Source organism: Heptranchias perlo, chromosome 1 (assembly GCF_035084215.1).
Source record: "Heptranchias perlo isolate sHepPer1 chromosome 1, sHepPer1.hap1, whole genome shotgun sequence".
In the NCBI taxonomy this organism is placed as follows: domain Eukaryota; kingdom Metazoa; phylum Chordata; class Chondrichthyes; order Hexanchiformes; family Hexanchidae; genus Heptranchias; species Heptranchias perlo.
The window spans coordinates 23,571,473-23,593,515 of record NC_090325.1 but is presented as its reverse complement, the minus strand read 5'-3'; the positions used below and the strand labels follow the sequence as shown (position 1 = coordinate 23,593,515).

General features: G+C 42.9%; 1 protein-coding gene across 1 annotated transcript in view; it reads right to left on the bottom strand.

Annotated features, from left to right (window-relative positions):
- LOC137320687 (lactosylceramide alpha-2,3-sialyltransferase-like) overlaps positions 1-18,460 on the bottom strand; it is a 142,332-nt gene extending 123,872 nt beyond the window's left edge. Inside the window, exon 1 of the mRNA XM_067982373.1 lies at positions 18,120-18,460. The gene's annotated coding sequence lies outside the window, so the exon portion shown is untranslated. The remainder of the gene's footprint in view (positions 1-18,119) is intronic.
- Positions 18,461-22,043: the final 3,583 nt, after the last annotated feature.

Sequence of the window (22,043 nt, the reverse complement as noted above, 5' to 3'; positions counted from 1 at the left end):
CCTCGCTCTGTACACCCTGTGCGGAGGGTAGTGCCTCCTGCGACGCATCTCTCTCTGCGGTTGCCCTCCCACCTGCTGTGCAGGTGGGTGTGCCGCAGCACCGTGTTGGGGGGCCCCACGTCTCCGAGGCGGACGGCGTGGACTGCGAGGCTGCTGGGGCTGGTCATCCTGTTCGTCCTCCGACGATGTCAACGCACCACCCATCTGGCAGGTGTTGGTGTGAGGGGTTGTGCAGGGTAGGTGGGTGGGTCCTCGGACTGGGGCTGCGGTTTCGTGTCGGTCTGTCCTCTGGCTTGGCGGGGGTTGGTGGAGGGCAGGGGTTGCCCTATGTGACGCGGTGGCCTCCTGCGTGGGTGAGGGCGCTCCCCCGTGGAGCGCACCTTGGCACCTGGCACAGGCTGCTGGCTGCAACACGCCTGGTTTGAAGGGTCCTGTTTCCCCCAGTGTGGGAAACTGACTGCTTTGACCGTAAAATCCCACACTTCCTCTTTTGACAGCTGCTTCAGCTCATTAACTGACCACAACGAGCAAGTTAAGTGCTCTCAAGTGGAACCCCGCTGGCTTTAATTGCCTGCGGGATTCCCACCAGCGGGGCTTGCGCGCGCAGCCCCGCACGTCAGCGCGGTACCCGGAAGTGGCCGGGATTTCGTCCGAATCCGGTCACGTGATCGGAGATCGGGATTTTCGGGGCCCCCCCGCTGGAAACCCGCAGGTAACCCGACCCTAAAATCGAGCCCATTGTGTCTTAATACGCGGAGCATTCGCAATAAGGTAAATGAATTAACAGCGCAGCTAGATATTAACGGTTACGATATAGTTGCAATTACAGAGACATGGCTGCAGGGTGACCAGGGATGGGAACTGAACATCCAGGGGAATTCAAAATTTAGGAAGGACAGGCAAAAAGGGAAAGGAGGTGGGGTAGCATTGTTAGTAAAGGAGGAAATCAATGCAATAGTGAGGAAGGATATTAGCTCAGAAAATCACGATGTGGAATCTGTATTGGTGGAGCTAAGAAACACCATGGGGCAGAAAACGTTAGTGGGGGTTGTCTATAGGCCCCCAAACAGTAGTGGAGATGTAGGGGAGGGCATTAAACAGGAAATTAGAGATGCAAGCAAGAAGGGTACAACGATAATCATGGGTGACTTTAATATACATATAGATTGGTCAAACCAAATTAGCAATAATACTGTGGGGGAGGAATTCCTGGAGTGTGTACATGAAGGTTTTCTAGACCAATACGTTGAGGAACCAACTAGAGAATAGGCAATCCTAGACTGAGTATTGTGCAATGAGAAAGGATTAATTAACAATCTTGTGCGAGATCCCTTAGAGAAGAGCGACCATAACATGATAGAATTTCTCATTAAGATGGAGAGTGAAGTAGTTGAATCCGAAACTAGGGTCCTGAATCTAAATAAAGGAAATTATGAAAGTATGAGGTGCGAGATGGCTAGGATAGATTGGGAACTTTACTAAAAGGGATGATGGTGGATAGGCAATGGCTAATATTTAAAGAACGTGTGCAGGAATTACAATTATTCATTCCTGTCTGGCGCAAAAATAAAACAGGAAAGGTGGCTCAACCGTGGCTTACAAAAGAAATTAGGGATAGTATTAGATCCAAAGAGGAGACATATAAAATTGCCAGAAAAAGCGGCAAGCCTGAGGATTGGGAGCAGTTTAGAATTCAGCAAAGGAGGACAAAGAGATTGATTAAGAGGGGAAACAGAGAGTACGAGAGTAAACTAGCAGGGAACATAAAAACTGACTGTAAAAGCTTCTATAAAAATGTCAAGAGAAAAAAGATTAGTGAAGACAAATGTAGGTCCCTTACAGTCAGAAATGGGGGAAATTATAACGGGGAACAAAGAAATGACAGAAGAATTAAACACATACTTTGGTTCTGTCTTCACAGAGGACACAAATAACCTGCCAGAAATGTTAGGGAACCAAGGGTCTAGTGAGAGGGAGGAACTGAAGGAAACTATTATTAGTAAAAAAAAGTGCTAGGGAAATTAATGGGACTAAAGGCTGACAAATCCCCAGGGCCTGATAATCTACATCCCAGAGTACTAAAGGAAGTGGCCCTGGAAATAGTGGATGCATTGGTGATCATCTTCCAAAATTCTATAGACTCTGGAACAGTTCCTACAGATTGGAGGGTGGCAAATGTAACCCTACTATTTAATAAAGGAGGGAGAGAAAAAAAAACAGGGAATTACAGACCAGTTAGCCTAATATCAGTAATGGGGAAGATGCAAGAGTCTACTATAAAAGATGTGATAACAGAACACTTGGAAGGCATTAACAAGGTCAGCATGGGTTTATGGAAGGGAAATCATGCTTAACAAATCTACTGGAGTTTTTTGAGGATGTAACTAGTAGAATAGATAGGGGAGAACCAGTGGATGTGGTGTACTTGGATTTTCAGAAGGCTTTTGATAAGGTCCCACACAAGAGGTTAGTGTGCAAAATTAAAGCACATGGGATTGGGGGGAATATACTGGCATGGATTGAGAATTGGTTGACAGACAGGAAATAGAGGAATAAACAGGTCTTTTTCCGGGTGGCAGGCAGTGACTAATGGGGTACCGTAGGGATCAGTGCTTGGGCCCCAGCTATTCACAATATATATCAATGATTTGGATGAGGGAACTAAATGTAACATTTCCAAGTTTGCAGATGACACAAAGCTGGGGTGGAATGTGAGCTGTGAGGAGGATGCAAAGAGGCTCCAATGTGATTTAGACAAGTTGGGTGAGTGGGCAAGAACATGGCAGATGCAGTATAATGTGGATAAATGTGAAGTTATCCACTTTGGTTGTAAAAACAGAAAGGCAGATTATCTGAATGGTGATAGATTGGGAAAAGGGGAGGTGCAACAAGACCTGGGTGTCCTTGTACACCAGTCACTGAAAGCGAGCATTCAGATACAGCAAGCAGTTAGGAAGGCGAATGGTATGTTGGCCTTCATTGCAAAAGAATTTGAGTACAAGAGCAGGGATGTCTTACTGCAGTTATACAGGGCCTTGGTGAGACCACATCTGGAGTATTGTGTGCAGTTTTGGTCTCCTTATCTGAGGAAGGATGTCCTTGCCATGGAGGGAGTGCAACAAAGGTTTATCAGACTGATTCCTGGGATGGCAGGACTGACATATGAGGAGAGATTGGGTCGACTGGGCCTATATTCACTAGAATTTAGAAGAATGAGAGGTGATCTCATCGAAACATAAAATTCTAACAGGTCTACACAGGCTAGATGCAGGGAGGATGTTCCCGATGGCTGGGGAGTCCAGAACCAGGGGTCACAGTCTCAGGATACGGGGTATGCCATTTAGAACCGAGATGAGGAGAAATGTCTTCACTCAGAGGGTGGTGAACCTGTGGAATTCTCTACCACAGAAGGCAGTGGAAGTCAAGTCATTAGATGTATTCAAGAAGGATATAGATATATTTCTTAATGCTAAAGGGATCAAGGGATATGGGGAAAAAGCAGGAACAGGGTACTGCGTTAGACAATCAGCCATGATCATTTTGAATGGCGGAGCAGGCCCGAAGGGCCGAATGGCCTACTCTTGCTCCTATTTTCTATGTAAATGTTTGAAAAAAAAATTTGAAGGGTTATGGGGAAAGGGACTAAAGTTGCAACTCTTCGAGACATGGTGCAGGTACAAATGGCTTCCTGCTGTGGTGTAAAATGTTATGATTCTACAGATCATAGTTTTTTTAAAACTGAAAAGTAGGACAATTTTCTTATCTGCAGACATATACATTATACTGGAAGCAGCAACACCGAAGAATAAAATACACAGAGGATCTCAGCAAACAATGTACTGTACAAACATGCAGAGGCACGATGTGCTAATGGCAAGATTGTAGGTACCAGAGGAAAAGTCAGCTAATACATTATAGTAGGCAGGCCAAGAACCATTTATAGATAATACAAATGTACGTAACTGTACAACTATAGAATATTTACATATCATTATACAATTATATTTTTAATTCTATATTACATATATATTTCTAATGATTATACAAGACCAATTGTGTTATAACTTCCTTGTGTTTCTGATACTCAGCTATTCTATTTCTAATTTTTGTGGAGTGAGTGAATGTACGCATGTATGCAACTGGAGTGGGTGACTGGTACTGTAATGATATTTATATACCGGCTGAAAACGGGACAAGAATGGAAAATATATATATTTTATGAGGGATACAATAGATGGAAAAGATAGAAAAGGAAGCAGAGTGGCAATATTGGTAAAAGAAGAAATAACTGCTGTAAGAGAGGGTTGATGTAGACAAGGAAGCAGTGCAGAGTCAATAAGGTTGAAGCTCAAACACAAACTGCCTTGTTACATTGGTAGGGCTGTATTCAGGCCTCCAAACTGTGGGAAGCAAATGGAAGGGAAAATCCGCAGTCAGATTAGAGAGACGAGTAGGATTAACAAAATTATTGTTCTGGGAAATTTTAATTCTCCATTTAATGATTAGGAGAAAGATTAAATGCAGAAATGGAAATGGAATTCCTAAAATGTGTACAGGACTCCTTTCTCAAACAGTATGTTAGTAGATTTATAACAGCAGAGGCACTGGTTATGAGTAATGAACTAGATCATGAAAATTTCTTGGAAGTAATAAAATACCTGAAAAATAAAGCAGGTGTAATGAAAAATAGGAACATATTAAATTGATGTGAACTCCTATTTGCTGATGATTGTGCTCTTGTGGCCCACTCCTAGGATGATGTGCAAAAAAATCATGAACCACCTTGCAACAGTTTGCCTGCAATTGGGCATGACTATCAAAACACAGTGGTACTATTCCAACCAGCCCAGGAAAGGATTACACTCCACCAATCATCACCTATCGGTGATCACACGCCTCAAGCTGTGAACAGATTCACTTACCTGGGTAGCACCTGTCTAGAGACGTCCATATTGACACAGAAGTACCCTGCAGAAGCGCCAAAGCCAGCTTAGCTTTTGGCAAGCCCCGTGAGCGCCTCTGGAACAAGAGAAGCACCAGCCTTCACACCAAGCTCAAAATATACAGAGCTGCTGTTCTGACAACCCTGCTTTATGCCTGTCAAACTTGAACAACATATTCACACCACATTAAGAAGCTGAATCATTTTCACCTAAGCTGCCTAGAATCATAGAATGGTACAGCACAAAGGGAGGCCATTCAGCCCATCGAGCCTACACCACAACGACTGAAGATCAGATAGCAAGACAAGATCCCTGACACTGACGTCCTTAAAAAAGTTGACATGCCAAGCATTGATGCTCTGATCATGAAGGGACAGCTACAATGGTCAGGTCATGTGGTGCAAATATCTGATGAACGAATCCAGAGGATGATCTTTCATAGCACATTGACAAATGGGAAGTGATTTCATGGTGGTCAGCAAGAGATATAAAGACTGCTTAAAAGCTACTCTGAAACATTGCAAAACAGACATCCATAAGTGGGAACAACTTGCTCAAGATAAGAAAGCGTGGCAAAAAACCATCCTACTATGAGGCCCGTCGCCTTGGTGATGCTGAATGTAAACACCAGCCGAGGAAGTCTTGCTTGAAAAATCAAGATTCCCAACCTGGTGTATCTGGTACACTCATCCCGAGCAAAAATAGGTCTCATCAGTCACCAAAGAACTCACTTCAAAAATAAGGTGATATTCCAGCTGTCTTCTTCGATATTGAAGCATGAACGATCATAACAATGAACAGAGCATCAGCAACAAAAAGTATAAGTCAAAAAGTAAGAGAAAACCACCATCAAGGCACATAGGCAGAGTAGGGACTGTAATCCAAATAAGAGTTCTGTACACAAATGCATGCAACATAAGGAATAAAACAAGCAAGTTAGAAGCACAAATTCCACTTAAAGGGTATGATGTAGTAACCATTACAGAGACATGGCTACAAGCTGGGCATGATTGGGAGCTAAATATTCCAGGCTATAAGATCTTTAGAAAGGACAGGGAAATTGGGAAAGGAGTCATCATCGCAATATTGGTAAAATACACAATTAGACCAGTAGAAAGAAGGGATTTCAATAAGGTTGTGTAGGTAGTGACAGACCTCCTGACAGTAATGATGTATTAGCAGGATGTATAAATACGAAGATCAGAGAAGTATGTAGCAAAAACAATATGGTTATAATGGGTGATTTTAATTTTCAAATAGACTGGGAGAAGCAAAACAGCACAAGTAATAAAGACAGCAAATTTCTAGAATATATTCGGAAGTTTTCTGGAACTGACAAGAGAACAGGCCATACCAGATTTAATGATGATGAGCCAGAGTTAATTAATAATCTGACAGTAAAGGAACACCTTGCAAATAGTGACCACAATGTGATCGAATTTGATGTTACGTTTGAAAGGGAGATGGGAGAGTCACAAACCAAGGTTTTAAAACATAAGAAAGACAAATTTTGAAGAGATGAGACATAAATTGACAAAAGTAAACAGGGCTGAACTGTTAACAGGTAAACATTCAGACAAACTGGGAGGTATTTAAAGAAGTATATGGTGCAATACAAGACTAGTACATACCCTTAAAAGGCAAAAGCTCCACTTGTGCAGTTAAGAAACCATGGTCAACAAATGTGATGATACAGTATCAAGATAAAAGGGCTTTCACAAATGCATGGAAAAGTCGAAATCCAGTGGACTGGGAGAGCTAAAAAGCAACAAGGGGATACAAAGGAAGTATTAAGAGGTGCAAAAAGGGAATATGAAAAAAATGCAAGAGATATCAAAGCTATCACTAAAAGCTTTTATAAATATATTAAAAGAGAGTGCCAAAAGGAAGGGTGGGCCCTAGTACAAACAGACACAGGTGATACTGTAAATCGACAATAAGGAAACGGTTAACTTGTTAAATGAGTACTTTGTATCCGAATTCACAGAGGAGGATAAAGTATCACTGGCACAAGGGAAACCAAAAGTAAATGAAATGGGGAACTTATTGGATTTAATATCAGTTTAAAAAATGGCAGCTCATCCAAAACTCTGCTGCCCCTATCCTAACTTGCACCAAGTCCTGTTCACCCATCACCCTTGTGCTCGCTGACCTACATTGGCTGTTGGTCCGGTCGATTTTAAAATTCTCATCCTTGTTTTCAAATCTATCCATGGCCTCGCCACTCCCTATCTCTGTAATCTCCTCCAGCCCTACAATCCTCCAAGATCTCTACACTCCTCTAATTCTGGACTCTTGCGCTTCCCCGATTTTAATTGCTCCACCATTGGCAGCAGTGCCTTCAGCTGCCTAGGCCATAAGCTCTGGATTTCCCCCCCTAAACCTCTCCGCCTCTCTCTCCCCCCTTAAGACACTCCTTCAAACCTACCTCTTTGACCAAGCTTTTGGTTACCTGTCCTAATATCTCCTTATGTGGCTCGGTGTCAAATTTTTGTTTGATAACGCTCCTGTGAAGCGCCTTGGGATGTTTTACTACATTAAAGGCGCTTCACAGGAGCGTTATCAAACATGTTCTTTATTACTTTCCAGTTTTCTTTTTCTCTTATCCTTACTGCACCCCATCCCAATTACTTTTCTCTTTGCTTCTTTGTCTTGTGTTTCCTCCCCACAAAGTTAGTTTGTGCCCAAAATAACTTCAGTGGGATGAAATGGGGATACTTAAATGAATATGGTACAGGCTAAGTACACTCTGACTAGGAGTAAAAGATATGTATCAATCGTTGGGTTTCCCTGGATAAATAGGAAGGATACAGAAGAAAATTGAGATATAAAATGAGGGACGTTAAGAACATAAGACGACTGGCAGTCAGCACAAAAGGAAATGCGAAAGGCTTTTATAAACAAGGGGATACAAAGGAAGTATTAAGAGGTGCAAAAAGGGAATATGAAAAAAATGCAAGAGATATCAAAGCTATCACTAAAAGCTTTTATAAATATATTAAAAGAGAGTGCCAAAAGGAAGGGTGGGCCCTAGTACAAACAGACACAGGTGATACTGTAAATCGACAATAAGGAAACGGTTAACTTGTTAAATGAGTACTTTGTATCCGAATTCACAGAGGAGGATAAAGTATCACTGGCACAAGGGAAACCAAAAGTAAATGAAATGGGGAACTTATTGGATTTAATATCAGTTTAAAAAATGGCAGCTCATCCAATTCACAAAGTATTCTGGAGGGATAGAGCAGGGGAAAAAGCAATGACAGTATCAAAGATTACATTACAGCACCAAATTTTAAGAATGATAGTATGGATAGTGCAAAATGTTGAATCTATTCAGTTGAAGTTAAGGAAGAAGAGAATGTTATACGATTGCAGGTGTATTATACTGGAAAGGAAATAGAGTACATATAGACAAATTAGAGAAAAATAAAGAAATAACAAAATGTGACTTTAGTTATCCAAAGACAGACTGAGGTGAAAGTAATATGTGATTTTCTACATGTATTAGTCCTAATTCGAAGATATACTTTGTGCATTTCTGATAGATCTTGAAAAAGGTTCCACATAACTAAATTGATATTAATTGGTCACTAATGTTTATGACTGCTAAGTGAAATTGCCATTGGTATTATTTTAAAGTATTTAAACTCATGCCATGCCCACCCAAAATCAAAGTTTTGAGGTTTTCAGGAATGGTAGAAGATTAAAGGAAGTTGAGAAGAGCTTTGAGTGCAGGTCCAAAGCCAAGAAGTTATTAAGAGTAGAAGTTGGAAAGTGAGGAAAGGTTAAGGTTTAATAAAGAATTACCATGGATAATGACTTGCCACTAGTGTCCTCAGCACCTCAGAGGAAGAGAGAAATGAATACGCCCAAACAGCTAACAGCTACAAAAGATAAGGTTCTATATATTTTGCTCGCATTACAGTAACAGTCTTATCATTGTCAACTTACCTGCATACCAACTATAAACAACCTTGCTAAGCTGTATTGCAATCCTGGACTTTGAACATAACTGTTTCACTTTTACTAAGCACAAAACACAGCTAATGTTAATATATTGTGATACACTTAAACTACTGTTGTGCCCAATAGTACGTACCCAAATATTTTACAGAATCCTCAGTGCTTAACCATATTACCTATGTTATCATAGATATTGTTAAAAATAGTATCAGTTAATGCATCTCTAAATACTCTTGCAAGTAGGAGTTACTATGCTTTGCTTGGGTCTTGTACTTTTATCCTGCTGTGATTGAAATGGCTTGGGTAACTATCAATATATGTTGAACTAGGTGATGCGGGACAGGCCTTTTACTGCTGTTATTGAGTGTGCTGTGTTGATAATATATTTCAGAGTGGCTTGGAAGGAAATAAAGTACAGGTGCACCTGTGTTGTAGGACTGAGTGTCCTAAAGAGTTAAGAGCTTTCTTTTATAGAATCATAGAATCTTACAGCACAGAAATTCATTGTTTTTGTATTAAATGCCCCTATTTACAAAGCCAGGTATCCCATATGCTTTCTTAACCAACTCATCAACTTGCCCTGACACCTTCAAAGATTTGTGAATATGCATCTCCAGGTCTCTCTGCTCTTGCACCCCCCTCAAAATAGTACCATTTAGATTATACTGCCTCTCCATGTTGTTCCTCCCAAAATGCATCATTTCACATTTATCCACATTAAATTGCATCTGCCATGTATCTGCCCATTTCACCAGTCTGTCTAAGTCCTCCTGAAATCTGCTACTATCCACCTCACTACTTAATACGTTGCCAAGTTTTGTAATCATCCGCAAACTTCGAAATTGTACCCCCTATACCCAAGTCCACGTCACTTTTATATAAAAAAAACAACGGTCCTAATACCAATCCCTGGGGGACCCCAAAGCATCATTCTCTCCAGTCAGAAAAACATCTGTTCACCATTATCTCTGCCTCCCATCCCTTAGCCAATTACGTACCCAAGTTACCACCATCCCTTTAATCCCATGTGCTTCTATTTTTCAAATAAGTCTGTTATGTGGTAATTTATCAAATGCTTTTTGAAATATATATATATTACTGCACTACTTTCATCAACCCTCTCGGATACTTCATCCAAGAACTGCATCAATGATTTGCCTTTAACAAATCCGTGCTGGCACCAATGCTTCTCCAAGTGAGAATTAATTTTGTCCTGGACAATGGTGTCTAGAAGTTTTCCCACCACTGACGTTAGACTGACAGGCCTGTAGTTACCAGGTTTATCCCTCTCCCCTTTTGAGTAGGGGTGGAACATTTTCAATTCTCCAGTCCTCTGGAACCACTCCCATATCCAAGGAAGATTGAAAGATTGTGGTCAGAGCTTCTGCTATCTCCACCCTAGCTTCCCTCAGCAACCTAGGAAGCATCCCACCTGGACCAGGTGACTTGTTAACTTTGAGTAATGCGATTCCTATTTAGCACCTCCTTTTATCCTATCCAATATCTCCAATCCCTCTTCCTCTACTGCGACATTAACTTAATCCTCTTATTTTGTGGAGAGAGATGCAAAGTACTCAAATCAGTACCTCAGTCATCCCCTCTGCCTCCACAAGAAGATTTCCTTCTTTGTCCCTAATCAGCCCCACCATTCCTTTAACTTTTTATATGTTTATAAAAGATTTTTGGGTTCCCTTTTATGTTACCCACTAATCTTTTCTCACATTCTCTCTTTGCCTTACTTGCATCCTTTTTCAATTTCCCCTTGCATTCTCTAGTTTTCTACTGTATTCTGTACCGGACATTTGTCATAAACCTCCTTTTTCTGTTTTATTTTAACCTCTATTTCCTTTGTCATCCAGGGAGCTCTAGCTTTGGATGCCCTAGCTTTCTTCCTTATGGGTATATGCTTGGTTTGTACCTGAACTATCTCCACTTGAAGGCCTGCCATTGCTTATTTACTGGTTTCTTGGCCAATCTTTGTTTCCAGTCCACCAGTGTTAGATCCCTTCTCAGATCATTGAAATTGGCTCTCTTCCAGTTGGGTATTTTCACCGTTGATTTTTCTTTGTCTCTTTCCATAACTACTTTAAACCTAATTATATTATGATCACTATTCCCCAGATGTTCTCCCATTGATACACACTCCACTTGCAATACTTCATTCCCCAGAACTAGATCCAACATTGCTTCCTTCCTCGATGGGCTAGAAACACACTGATTAAGAAAGTTCTCCTGTACACAATTTAGGAATTCTTCACCTTCCTTGCCCTTTACAGTTTTCCCAGTCTATATTCAGATAATTGAAGTCCCCCACTATTACTGCTGTATTATTTTTACATTTCTCTGAAATTTGCCTACAGATTTGCTCCTCTATCTCCTTCTCACTATTTAGGGGTCTACAGTGAACACCCAACAATGTAACAGCTCCTTTTCTGTTCCTTAACTCTAATTAAATAGATTCAGTCTTTTAATCCTCTAGAATATCATCCCTCTGTAGAACTGTAATATTATCCTTGATCAATACTGCCAGCCCCCTCCTTTCTTTTTTCCTTCCCTATTCCACCTGAATTTAGGGGCATAAAACTACAGGGCCGCACTTCGTGGTTCTTTGGGTATGCAAAGTCTGCTTACAAGACGTGCAGCTGACAAGTTACAAGAGCTGCTAATAAAAAGCCAAAAACTGCATCACACTGATGGTAGTGAGTTGAGAAATACCCATTCCAGCACACAATCACCTTAAATTGAGTGCTTTTTCGACAAACTCAATATGCTGTGATATTTATCTAGGGCCAATTTAAGTCAAAATGAAAGCTAGCTGCATTTTCTGTAAAGTTGCTATTCCTCAAGGAAGAAACAAATATGAAAAAAAAAGCAGAGCACTACACTGGGTAAAATGTGCTCTCACAATCAGTTTTAGCTATAGTATTGTGAACAAAGCATTTATACTCCTTTACATTACATCACTACCAATGGAGACAGCTCTAATTTTGATGGCAGCCATGTAATGTAACTGAAGTGCATTGTCAATACGAGAACGACAAGAGGTTGTTTTGGCTCCTTCGCCACGGGCAGGAGGGGGGCTGGGCACTAAGCAGTTTTGCAGTATTCAGCAATATAGTGCAATATAAGTTCTGCACTATGTCCCCTGTCCTTGACCTATGCCTAGACTTCAAAAAGAAGTTCCAATCTGCAAATAATAGACACTACAGGTCTGAGACTGACAACCAATATCTTCACTGTTCGTAGTCCCTCCATTAAATACCATGCCCCAAGCAAAACTTCAGAGTGAAATTTCGTCAGTCCCACACACAATGCCCGCTTTTAACGAGAAAGTGCAGGTCCCCAACTCCATGTACATCAGTCAATAAGAATGCATTCGGAATCACAATGTGCTTGAGGAAGCAGCACACATTCATTTGTCATTGTTGATGGCAGAAATGCTTATATTGTAATTCTACCAATGACAAATTGTCAAATTAAAACATGCAGCATTTTTGACGAAGTATATAGAAAACACATCAACAATGCTGCCTTGCCTAGACTACTACTTGGAAACGAGAAAAGCCACAATGCTGGCAAATTTGCAGTAAAAACATCTATTTAAAAAGGTCAGTAGGGATCCGGAAAGAAATACAAAAAGGCAGGTTAGTGTTTCGGGTAGAGCCCTTCTTTAAGAACAAGTCAAATCTAATAAAAGAGAGTCAATCCGAAAGGTTAGCCTGTCTTTTATTCTCTGACCTACTTGCTGTGCGCATTTCCAGTATAGAGGAGCCGAGCCGAGCGGAGGGAGCGTCCGATAAAAGGCGGGATTTCAGAGCGCTGAGAACAGCTGAGAGGAGCCGAGCCGAGCGGAGGGAGCGTCCGATAAAAGGCGGGATTTCAGAGCGCTGAGAGGAGCCGAGCCGAGCGGAGGGAGCGTCCGATAAAAGGCGGGATTTCAGAGCGCTGAGAACAGCTGAGAGGAGCCGAGCCGAGCGGAGGGAGCGTCCGATAAAAGGCGGGATTTCAGAGCGCTGAGAACAGCTGAGAGGAGCCGAGCCGAGCGGAGGGAGCGTCCGATAAAAGGCGGGATTTCAGAGCGCTGAGAGGAGCCGAGCGGAGCTGCGACCGAGTTCGAAGTGACGTCAGGAATCAGATCGGGACGCGACACAGGGGAGGCACCTGATTGGGGAGTAGGTTCACGTGAGTATTTCTACTTATCGACAGTAACTAAAGTAAAAGGAAAGGGAAGGTCTGCAGGTCTTATAGGAAGTAGCGTTTATTTTTTAGTGAATCAAGGTCCCTAGTGTAGTTAACATTCTCTAAATTGAGAACAATTTAAAGGAGTAAACTCCTTAAAGGGAGTGGTAAGTAGTTTTTCTTTCCTTTTTTTTTCTCTTGACATTGTAGTTGTTCTTAAGCTAATTTAAGGGTTAAGTCATGGCAGGAGATCCCAGCGCCGTGTCATGTTCCTCTTGTGGGATGTGGGAATTCAGGGCTCCTTCCTGTATCCCTGATTCCTTCACCTGCGGGAAGTGTGTCCAGCTGCAGCTATTGTTTGACCGCTTGACGGCTCTGGAGCTGCGGATGGATTCACTTTGGAGCATCCGCGATGCTGAGAAAGTCGTGGATAGCACGTTCAGTGAGTTGGTCACACCGCAGATAAAAATTACTGAGGGAGATAGTGAATGGGTGACCAACAGACAGAGGAAGAGTAGGAAGGCAGTGCAGGGGTCCCCTGCGGTCATCTCCCTCCAAAACAGGTATACCGTTTTGGATACTGTTGGGGGAGATGGCTCACCAGGGGAAGGTGGCAGTGGCCAGGTTCATGGCACCGTGGCTGGCTCTGCTGCACAGGAGGGCAGGAAAAAGAGTGGCAGAGCTATCGTGATAGGGGACTCGATTGTAAGGGGAATAGACAGGCGTTTCTGCGGACGCAACCGAGACTCCAGGATGGTATGTTGCCTCCCTGGTGCAAGGGTCAAGGATGTCTCGGAGCGGCTGCAGGACATTCTGGAGGGGGAGGGTGAACAGCCAGTTGTCGTGGTGCATATAGGCACCAACGATATAGGTAAAAAACAGGATGAGGTCCTACAAGCTGAATTTAGGGAGTTAGGAGTTAAACTAAAGAGTAGGACCTCAAAGGTAGTAATCTCAGGATTGCTACCAGTGCCACGGGTTAGTCAGAGTAGGAATGACAGGATAGCTAAGATGAATACGTGGCTTGAGAGATGGTGCAAGCTGGAGGGATTCAAATTCCTGGGCCATTGGAACCGGTTCTGGGGGAGGTGGGACCAGTACAAATTGGACGGTCTGCATCTGGGCAGGACTGGAACCAATGTCCTAGGGGGAGTGTTTGCCAGTGCTGTTGGGGAGGGTTTAAACTAATGTGGCAGGGGGATGGGAACCGATGCAGGAAGTCAGTGGGAAATAAAGTGGTGACAGAAACAAAAGGCAGTAAGGGAGAGTGTACAGAACATGACCGGACAGATGGTCTGAGAAAGCAGGGCAAAGACCAAGGGAAGTCTAGATTAAACTGCATTTATTTCAATGCAAGAAGTCTGATGGGCAAGGCAGATGAACTCAGGGCATGGATGGGTACATGGGACTGGGATGTTATAGCTATTACTGAAACATGGCTAAGGGAGGGGCAGGACTGGCAGCTCAATGTTCCAGGGTACAGATGCTATAGGAAAGATAGAGCAGGAGGTAAGAGAGGAGGGGGAGTTGCGTTCTTGATTAGGGAGAACATCACGGCAGTAGTGAGAGGGGATATATCCGAGGGTTCGCCCACTGAGTCTATATGGGTAGAACTGAAAAATAAGAAGGGAGAGATCACTTTGATAGGATTGTACTACAGACCCCCAAATAGTCAACGGGAAATTGAGGAGCAAATATGTAAGGAGATTACAGACAGCTGCAAGAAAAATAGGGTGGTAATAGTAGGGGACTTTAACTTTCCCAACATTGACTGGGACAGCCATAGCATTAGGGGCTTGGATGGAGAGAAATTTGTTGAGTGTATTCAGGAGGAATTTCTCATTCAGTATGTGGATGGCCCGACTAGAGAGGGGGCAAAACTTGACCTCCTCTTGGGAAATAAGGAAGGGCAGGTGACAGAAGTGTTAGTGAGGGATCACTTTGGGACCAGTGATCATAATTCCATTAGTTTTAAGATAGCTATGGAGAAGGATAGGTCTGGCCCAAAAGTTAAAATTCTAAATTGGGGAAAGGCCAATTTTGATGGTATTAGACAAGAACTTTCAGAAGTTGATTGGGAGAGTCTGTTGGCAGGCAAAGGGACGTCTGGTAAGTGGGAGGCTTTCAAAAGTGTGTTAACCAGGGTTCAGGGTAAGCACATTCCTTATAAAGTGAAGGGCAAGGCTGGTAGAAGTAGGGAACCTTGGATGACTCGGGAGATTGAGGCACTCGTCAAAAAGAAGAAGGAGGCATATGACATGCATAGGCAGCTGGGATCAAGTGGATCCCTTGAAGAGTATAGAGATTGCCGGAGTAGAGTTAAGAGAGAAATCAGGAGGGCAAAAAGGGGATATGAGATTGCTTTGGCAGATCAGGCAAAGGTGAATCCAAAGAGCTTCTACAAATACATAAAGGGCAAAAGGGTAACTAGGGAGAGAGTAGGGCCTCTTAAGGATCAACAAGGTCATCTATGTGCGGAACCACAAGAGATGGGTGAGATCCTGAACGAATATTTCACATCGGTATTTACGGTTGAGAAAGGCATGGATGTTAGGGAACTTGGGGAAATAAATAGTGATGTCTTGAGGAGTGTACATATTACAGAGAGGGAGGTGCTGGAAGTCTTAACGCGCATCAAGGTAGATAAATCTCCGGGACCTGATGAAATGTATCCCAGGACGTTAAGGGAGGTTAGGGAGGAAATTGCGGGTCCCCTAGCAGAGATATTTGAATCATCCACCGCTACAGGTGAGGTGCCTGAAGATTGGAGGGTAGCAAATGTTGTGCCTTTGTTTAAGAAGGGCGGCAGGGAAAAGCCTGGGAACTACAGACCAGTGAGCCTGACATCTGTAGTGGGTAAGTTGTTAGAGGGTATTCTGAGGGACAGGATCTACAGGCATTTGGAGAGGCAGGGACTAATTAGGAACAGTCAGCATGGTTTTGTGAGAGGAAAATCATGTCTCACGAATTTGATTGAGTTTTTTGAAGGGGTAACCAAGAAGATAGATGAGGGCTGTGCAGTAGACGTGGTCTACATGGACTTCAGCAAAGCATTTGACAAGGTACCGCATGGTAGGTTGTTACATAAGGTTAAATCTCATGGGATCCAAGGTGAGGTAGCCAATTGGATACAAAATTGGCTTGACGACAGAAGACAGAGGGTGGTTGTCGAGGGTTGTTTTTCAAACTGGATGCCTGTGTCCAGCGGTGTGCCTCAGGGATCGGTGCTGGGTCCGCTGTTATTTGTTATTTATATTAATGATTTGGATGAGAATTTAGGAGGCATGGTTAGTAAGTTTGCAGATGACACCAAGATTGGTGGCATTGTGGACAGTGAAGAAGGTTATCTAGGATTGCAACGGGATCTTGATCAATTGGGCCAGTGGGCCGATGAATGGCAGATGGAGTTTAATTTAGATAAATGTGAGGTGATGCATTTTGGTAGATCGAATCGGGCCAGGACCTACTCCGTTAATGGTAGGGCGTTGGGGAGAGTTATAGAACAAAGAGATCTAGGAGTACAGATTCATAGCTCCTTGAAAGTGGAGTCACAGGTGGATAGGGTGGTGAAGAAGGCATTCAGCATGCTTGGTTTCATTGGTCAGAACATTGAATGCAGGAGTTGGGATGTCTTGTTGAAGTTGTACAGGGCATTGGTGAGGCCACACTTGGAGTACTGTGTACAGTTCTGGTCACCCTATTATAGAAAGGATATTATTAAACTAGAAAGAGTGCAGAAAAGATTTACTAGGATGCTACCGGGACTTGATGGTTTGACTTACAGGGAGAGGTTAGACAGACTGGGACTTTTTTCCCTGGAGAGTAGGAGGTTAAGGGGTGATCTTATAGAAGTCTATAAAATAATGAGGGGCATAGATAAGGTCGATAGTCAAAATCTTTTCCCAAAGGTAGGGGAGTCTATAACGAGGGGGCACAGATTTAAGGTGAGAGGGGAGAGATACAAAAGGATCCAGAGGGGCAATTTTTTCACTCAAAGGGTGGTGAGTGTCTGGAACGAGCTGCCAGAGGCAGTAGTAGAGGCGGGTACAATTTTGTCTTTTAAAAAGCATTTGGACAGTTACATGGGGAAGATGGGTATCGAGGGATATGGGCCAAGTGCAGGCAATTGGGACTAGCTTAGTGGTATAAACTGGGCGACATGGACATGTTGGGCCGAAGGGCCTGTTTCCATGTTGTAACTTCTATGATTCTATATTCCATTGATATTTCTGCTATTTTGCAGACGAGATTACGCATAAATACACCCCTTCGCCTGCTTAACACACACACGCATTTCTACCGCGTACTCGTGTTGAATGAAAATCAATGGACCATCTAGAAAAGCGGGAGTAGATTCTGAACAAAAATAACATTCCTGCAAAGCATGGCCAGATTCTGTTGCGCATGTCGAACGCGGGTAGAGGAAATGAAATGATCTCTCCCCTCTCCTCCCACCGTTAATTTTACGCAGAAATAAGAGCACAGAACTGGAAGAATAAAAAGCTCAGTGAGCTTCTGTCCAGCTGGTGCTCGCAAATCGGTCTTCGTGCCTTCGGATGCTTGTTTTTTTTTAAAAGAGCAACAACCCTTGGACCAAAACGAATAGGAATAGTTCTCACGGAAGGTCTTCGACCTGAAACGTTAACTCTTGTTTCTTTCTCCACAGATGCTGAGCTTCTCCAGCATTTTCTGTTTTTATTTTAGGAATCGAATCGGTTATTTCCACCAACAAAAAAGGCTCGTCTTTTAATTGAAAACTGCATCATATGCATCATTTATAATTTGAAGGGGTTTTTTTTTTGTTTTAAAAAAAGGACAAAGCGCATTATATTTGTTTTTAAATACTCTTCAAAAAGATTAAAATCTTATGGGAATAAGTGTTTTGGTTTGAAAGCGATCGCGTGAAAACTAAATAAGAAATTACATTTAACAGCATCGTCGCTTTTTTCAGAAAGGGAGAGAATTTAAAAATAATTATGAACCCGTTTCATCGCACCCAAACCGCCGCCGCCACACATCTCTCCCACCTACCTTCTGATTCTCGAGTAATCCTGTTTTCTCCTCATAATCTCCTCATAATAACCTCGGTCTTGGCCACTCATCTCCCAGCAGCGTTTCTTTCTCTCTATTTTTATAATTTTTTTTTGATGGTGGTTCTAATCAGAGAGTTGTGGGGTTTTTTTTCTCTCTCTTAGTGGTCTTGTTTTTTTTTAAAAAAAATCTCTACATCGTGTCCAACTAAAACGCGACCCTCCCTCTAATAACACAATTAATTTAAAACATAAACAATAAATTCTCACCCATCCGACGCTCCTACCCCGAGCAAACTGCGCGAGGAATTAAAAAGAAAAACCGTCGGTGGGATTGGGCGGGGCGAGAGACACGCGGCGGGGGGAGGACTTGGGAAGATTGTGACGCTGGCGTTGATTGGCATGTATAATGTCCAATGGGAGCGCGCGCTGTGCGGTCCATTCTGCCATATGGAGGGGGTGGGACCGGGGCTGAAGGGCTTCTTTGAGATGGTCGTAGTAATCCGGGTAGAAGGGGCGGGTTTTAAATTGCATGGGTGGCGGCGGAGGAGGAGGAGGAGGAGGAGGATTGCAGGTGGCAGTCTGCAGTCTGCTTGTTGTAGGGTGGTCGGCGCGACTGATGGAGCGTCGAGGCTTCGAATAAGAGGAGCAACCTTCAGCATAGGGAAGTGCGAGTGCCACTGAGCTCTGGGAGAACTCACGGTCCTTCTGCAGAGCTGCAAACGTCAGCTCCTTTCAGAAACTGAGATATTTTCTTTGCGGATAATCGGAATTTATTTATTTTTTTAAAAAACTATTCAGGTTGCAGCGCAGAAAATGCATTCTGTTTTCGTTTCCCGTCAAACGAATTATTTTACGATTATCTGACACTCAGCGTCGTGACTGTTTTGTAACTAACGGTATTGCAAGATCGAAATGACGATTAAATAAATATAGCCTCGGGAGCTGGTTTGTCGGGTTACATTTATCACATTTGATGGGTTTGGTGCATTAATGATGCAAATTATTTAGCTACCCATTTTTCTATCCCGACAAGCTAATGCAATCCTAAATAAAAATGCTAGTCAGGCAGCATCTGTGGAGAAAGAAATACAGTTAATGTTTCTTCGACCTGAAACGTTAACTCCCCACAGATGCTGCCTGACTTGCTGAGCTTCTCGGGCATTTTCTGTTTTTATTTCAAGATTTCCAGCATCAGCAGTATTTTGCTTTTGATTTAATGTAATCCTAAAACTACCCAATGTATAAGTTTTTCTGCATGAATGTCCCAGTTTGCTTCCATAATATTTACTTCTGTCTCTTTCAACTTCTAGCTGCATGATTCTTACAACATTTATATAGCGCCTTTAACATAGAAAAAAACACTTCACAGTGACATAATCAGACGAAAATGGACACCAAGCCCAAGAAGGAACTATTAGATGGGATGAAAGAGGCTGGTTTTAAGCAGTGTCATAAAGGTGGAGTGTCAGAGAGGTTTAGGGAGACAATTCCAAAGTGTGGGGCCTAGATGGATGAAGGCACAACCACCAATGGTGAGGCAGGGTGCACAAGAGGCTGGAGTTGGAAGAATGCAGTGTTCTGAGGGGGTTCTCTGCCTCACTCTCCTTTAAGATGCTCCTTAAAACCTACCTCTTTGACCAAGCATTTGGTCACCTGTCCTAATATCTCCTTATGTGGCTCGTTAGAAAGATTACAGCACGGAAGGAGTCCATGTGGCCCATCGAGTCCATTCCGGCTCTATGCACGAGCAATCCAGCTAGTCTCACCCCTCCGCCCTATCCCTGTAGCTCTGCAATTTTTTTCCTTTCAAGTACTTATCCAGTTACCTTTTGAAAGTCATGATTGAATCTGCCTCCACCACCCCCTCAGGCAGTGCATTCCAAATCCTAACCACTTGCTGTGTAAAAAAGTTTTTCCTCATGTCACCTTTGGTTCTTTTGCCAATTACCTTAAATCTATGTCCTCTGGTTCTTGACCCTTCCGCCAATGGGAATAGTTTCTCTCCGTCTACTATGTCTAGACCCTTCATGCTTTTGAATACCTCTATCAAATGTCCTCGAAACCATCTCTGTTCCAAGGAGAACAACACAAGGCTTCTCCAGCCTATCCACGTAACTAAAGTCCCTCAGCCCTGGAATCATTCTAGTAAATCTCTTCTGCACCCTCTCTAAGGCCTTCACATCTTTCCTAAGGTGCAGTGCCCAGAACTGGACACAATACTCCAATTGTGGTCAAACCAGTGTTTTATAAAGGTTCTTTATGACTTTCATACTTTTGTACTCTATACCTCTATTTATAAAGCCCAGGATCCTGTATGCTTTTTTAACTGCTTTCTCAACCTGCCCTGCCATCTTCAACGATTTGTGCACATAAACCCCAAGATCTCGCTGTTCCTGTATCCCTTTTAGAATTGTGCCCTCTAGTTTATATTGCCTCTCCTCGTTCTTCCTACCAAAAAGTATCACTTTGTATTTTTCTGCCTTAAATTTCATCTGCCACGTGTCCACCCATGCTACCAGCCTGTCCATATCCTCTGGAAGTCTATCACTATCCTCCTCGCTGTTTACTACCCTTCCAAGTTTTATGTCATCTGCAAATTTTGAAATTGTGCCCTGTAGCCATTAATATATATCAAGAAAAGCAGTGGTCCCAGCACTAACTCCGGGGTACACCACTGTACACCTCCCTCCTGTCCGAAAAACAACTGTTCACTGCTACTCTCTGTTTCCTGTCACTTAGCCAATTCTGTATCCATGTTGCTACTGCCCCCTTTATTCCATGGGCCGCATCTTGATGATAAGCCTACCTTGCGGCACTTTATCAAATGCCTTTTGAAAGTCCATATACACCACGTCAACCACATTACCCTCAACTACCCTCTCTGTTACCTCATCACAAAACTCTTATCAAGTTAGTTAAACACAATTTGCCTTTAACAAAGCTGTGCTGGCTTTCCCTAATCAATCCACACTTGTCCAAGTGACTATTAATTCTGTCCTGGATTATCATTTCTAAAGGTTTCCCCACCACTGAGGTTAAACTGACTGGCCTGTAGTTATTGGATTTATCCTTATACCCTTTCTTGAACATGGGTGTAACATTTGCAATTCTCCAGTCCACTGGCACCACCCCGTATCTACGGATGTTTGAAAGATTATGGCCAGTACCTCCGCAATTTCCACCCTTACTTCCCTCAGCAACCTAGGATGCATCCCATCCGGACTGGGTGACTTATCTACTTTAAGTACAGCTAGCCTTTCAATTACCTCTTCTTTATCAATATTTAGCCCATCCAGTATCTCAACTGTATCTTCCTTTACTGAGACTCTGGCAGCATCTTCTTCCTTGGTAAAGATAGATGCAAAGTACTCATTTAGTAACTCGGCCATCCCTATGCCTCCATGAGCAGATCTCCTTTATGGTCCCTAATCGGCCCCACCCCTCCTCTTACTACCCTTTTACTTTTTATGTGCCCGTAGAAGACTTTTGGATTCCCTTTTATGTTGGCCGCCAGTCTATTCTCATACTCTCTCTTTGTCCCTCTTATTTCCTTTTTCACTTCCCCTCTGAATGTTCTATATTCTGCATGGTTCTCACTTGTGTTATCAACCTGACATCAGTCATACGTCCCTTTTTACCGTTTCATCTTGCACACCATCTCTTTTGTTGACCAGGGAACTCTGGCTTTAGTTGCCCTACCTTTCTGCCTCGTGGGGATGTGCCTAGACTGTACCCGAGCCATCTCCTCCTTAAAGGCCACCCACTGTTCAATTACAGTTTTGCCTGCCAATCTTTGATTCCAATTTACCAGGGCCAGATCCGTTCTCATCCCATTGAAATTGGCCTTCCTCCAACTGAGTATTTTTACTTTAGAGTGGTCCGTGTCCTTTTCCATAGCTATTCTAAACCTTATGATACTATG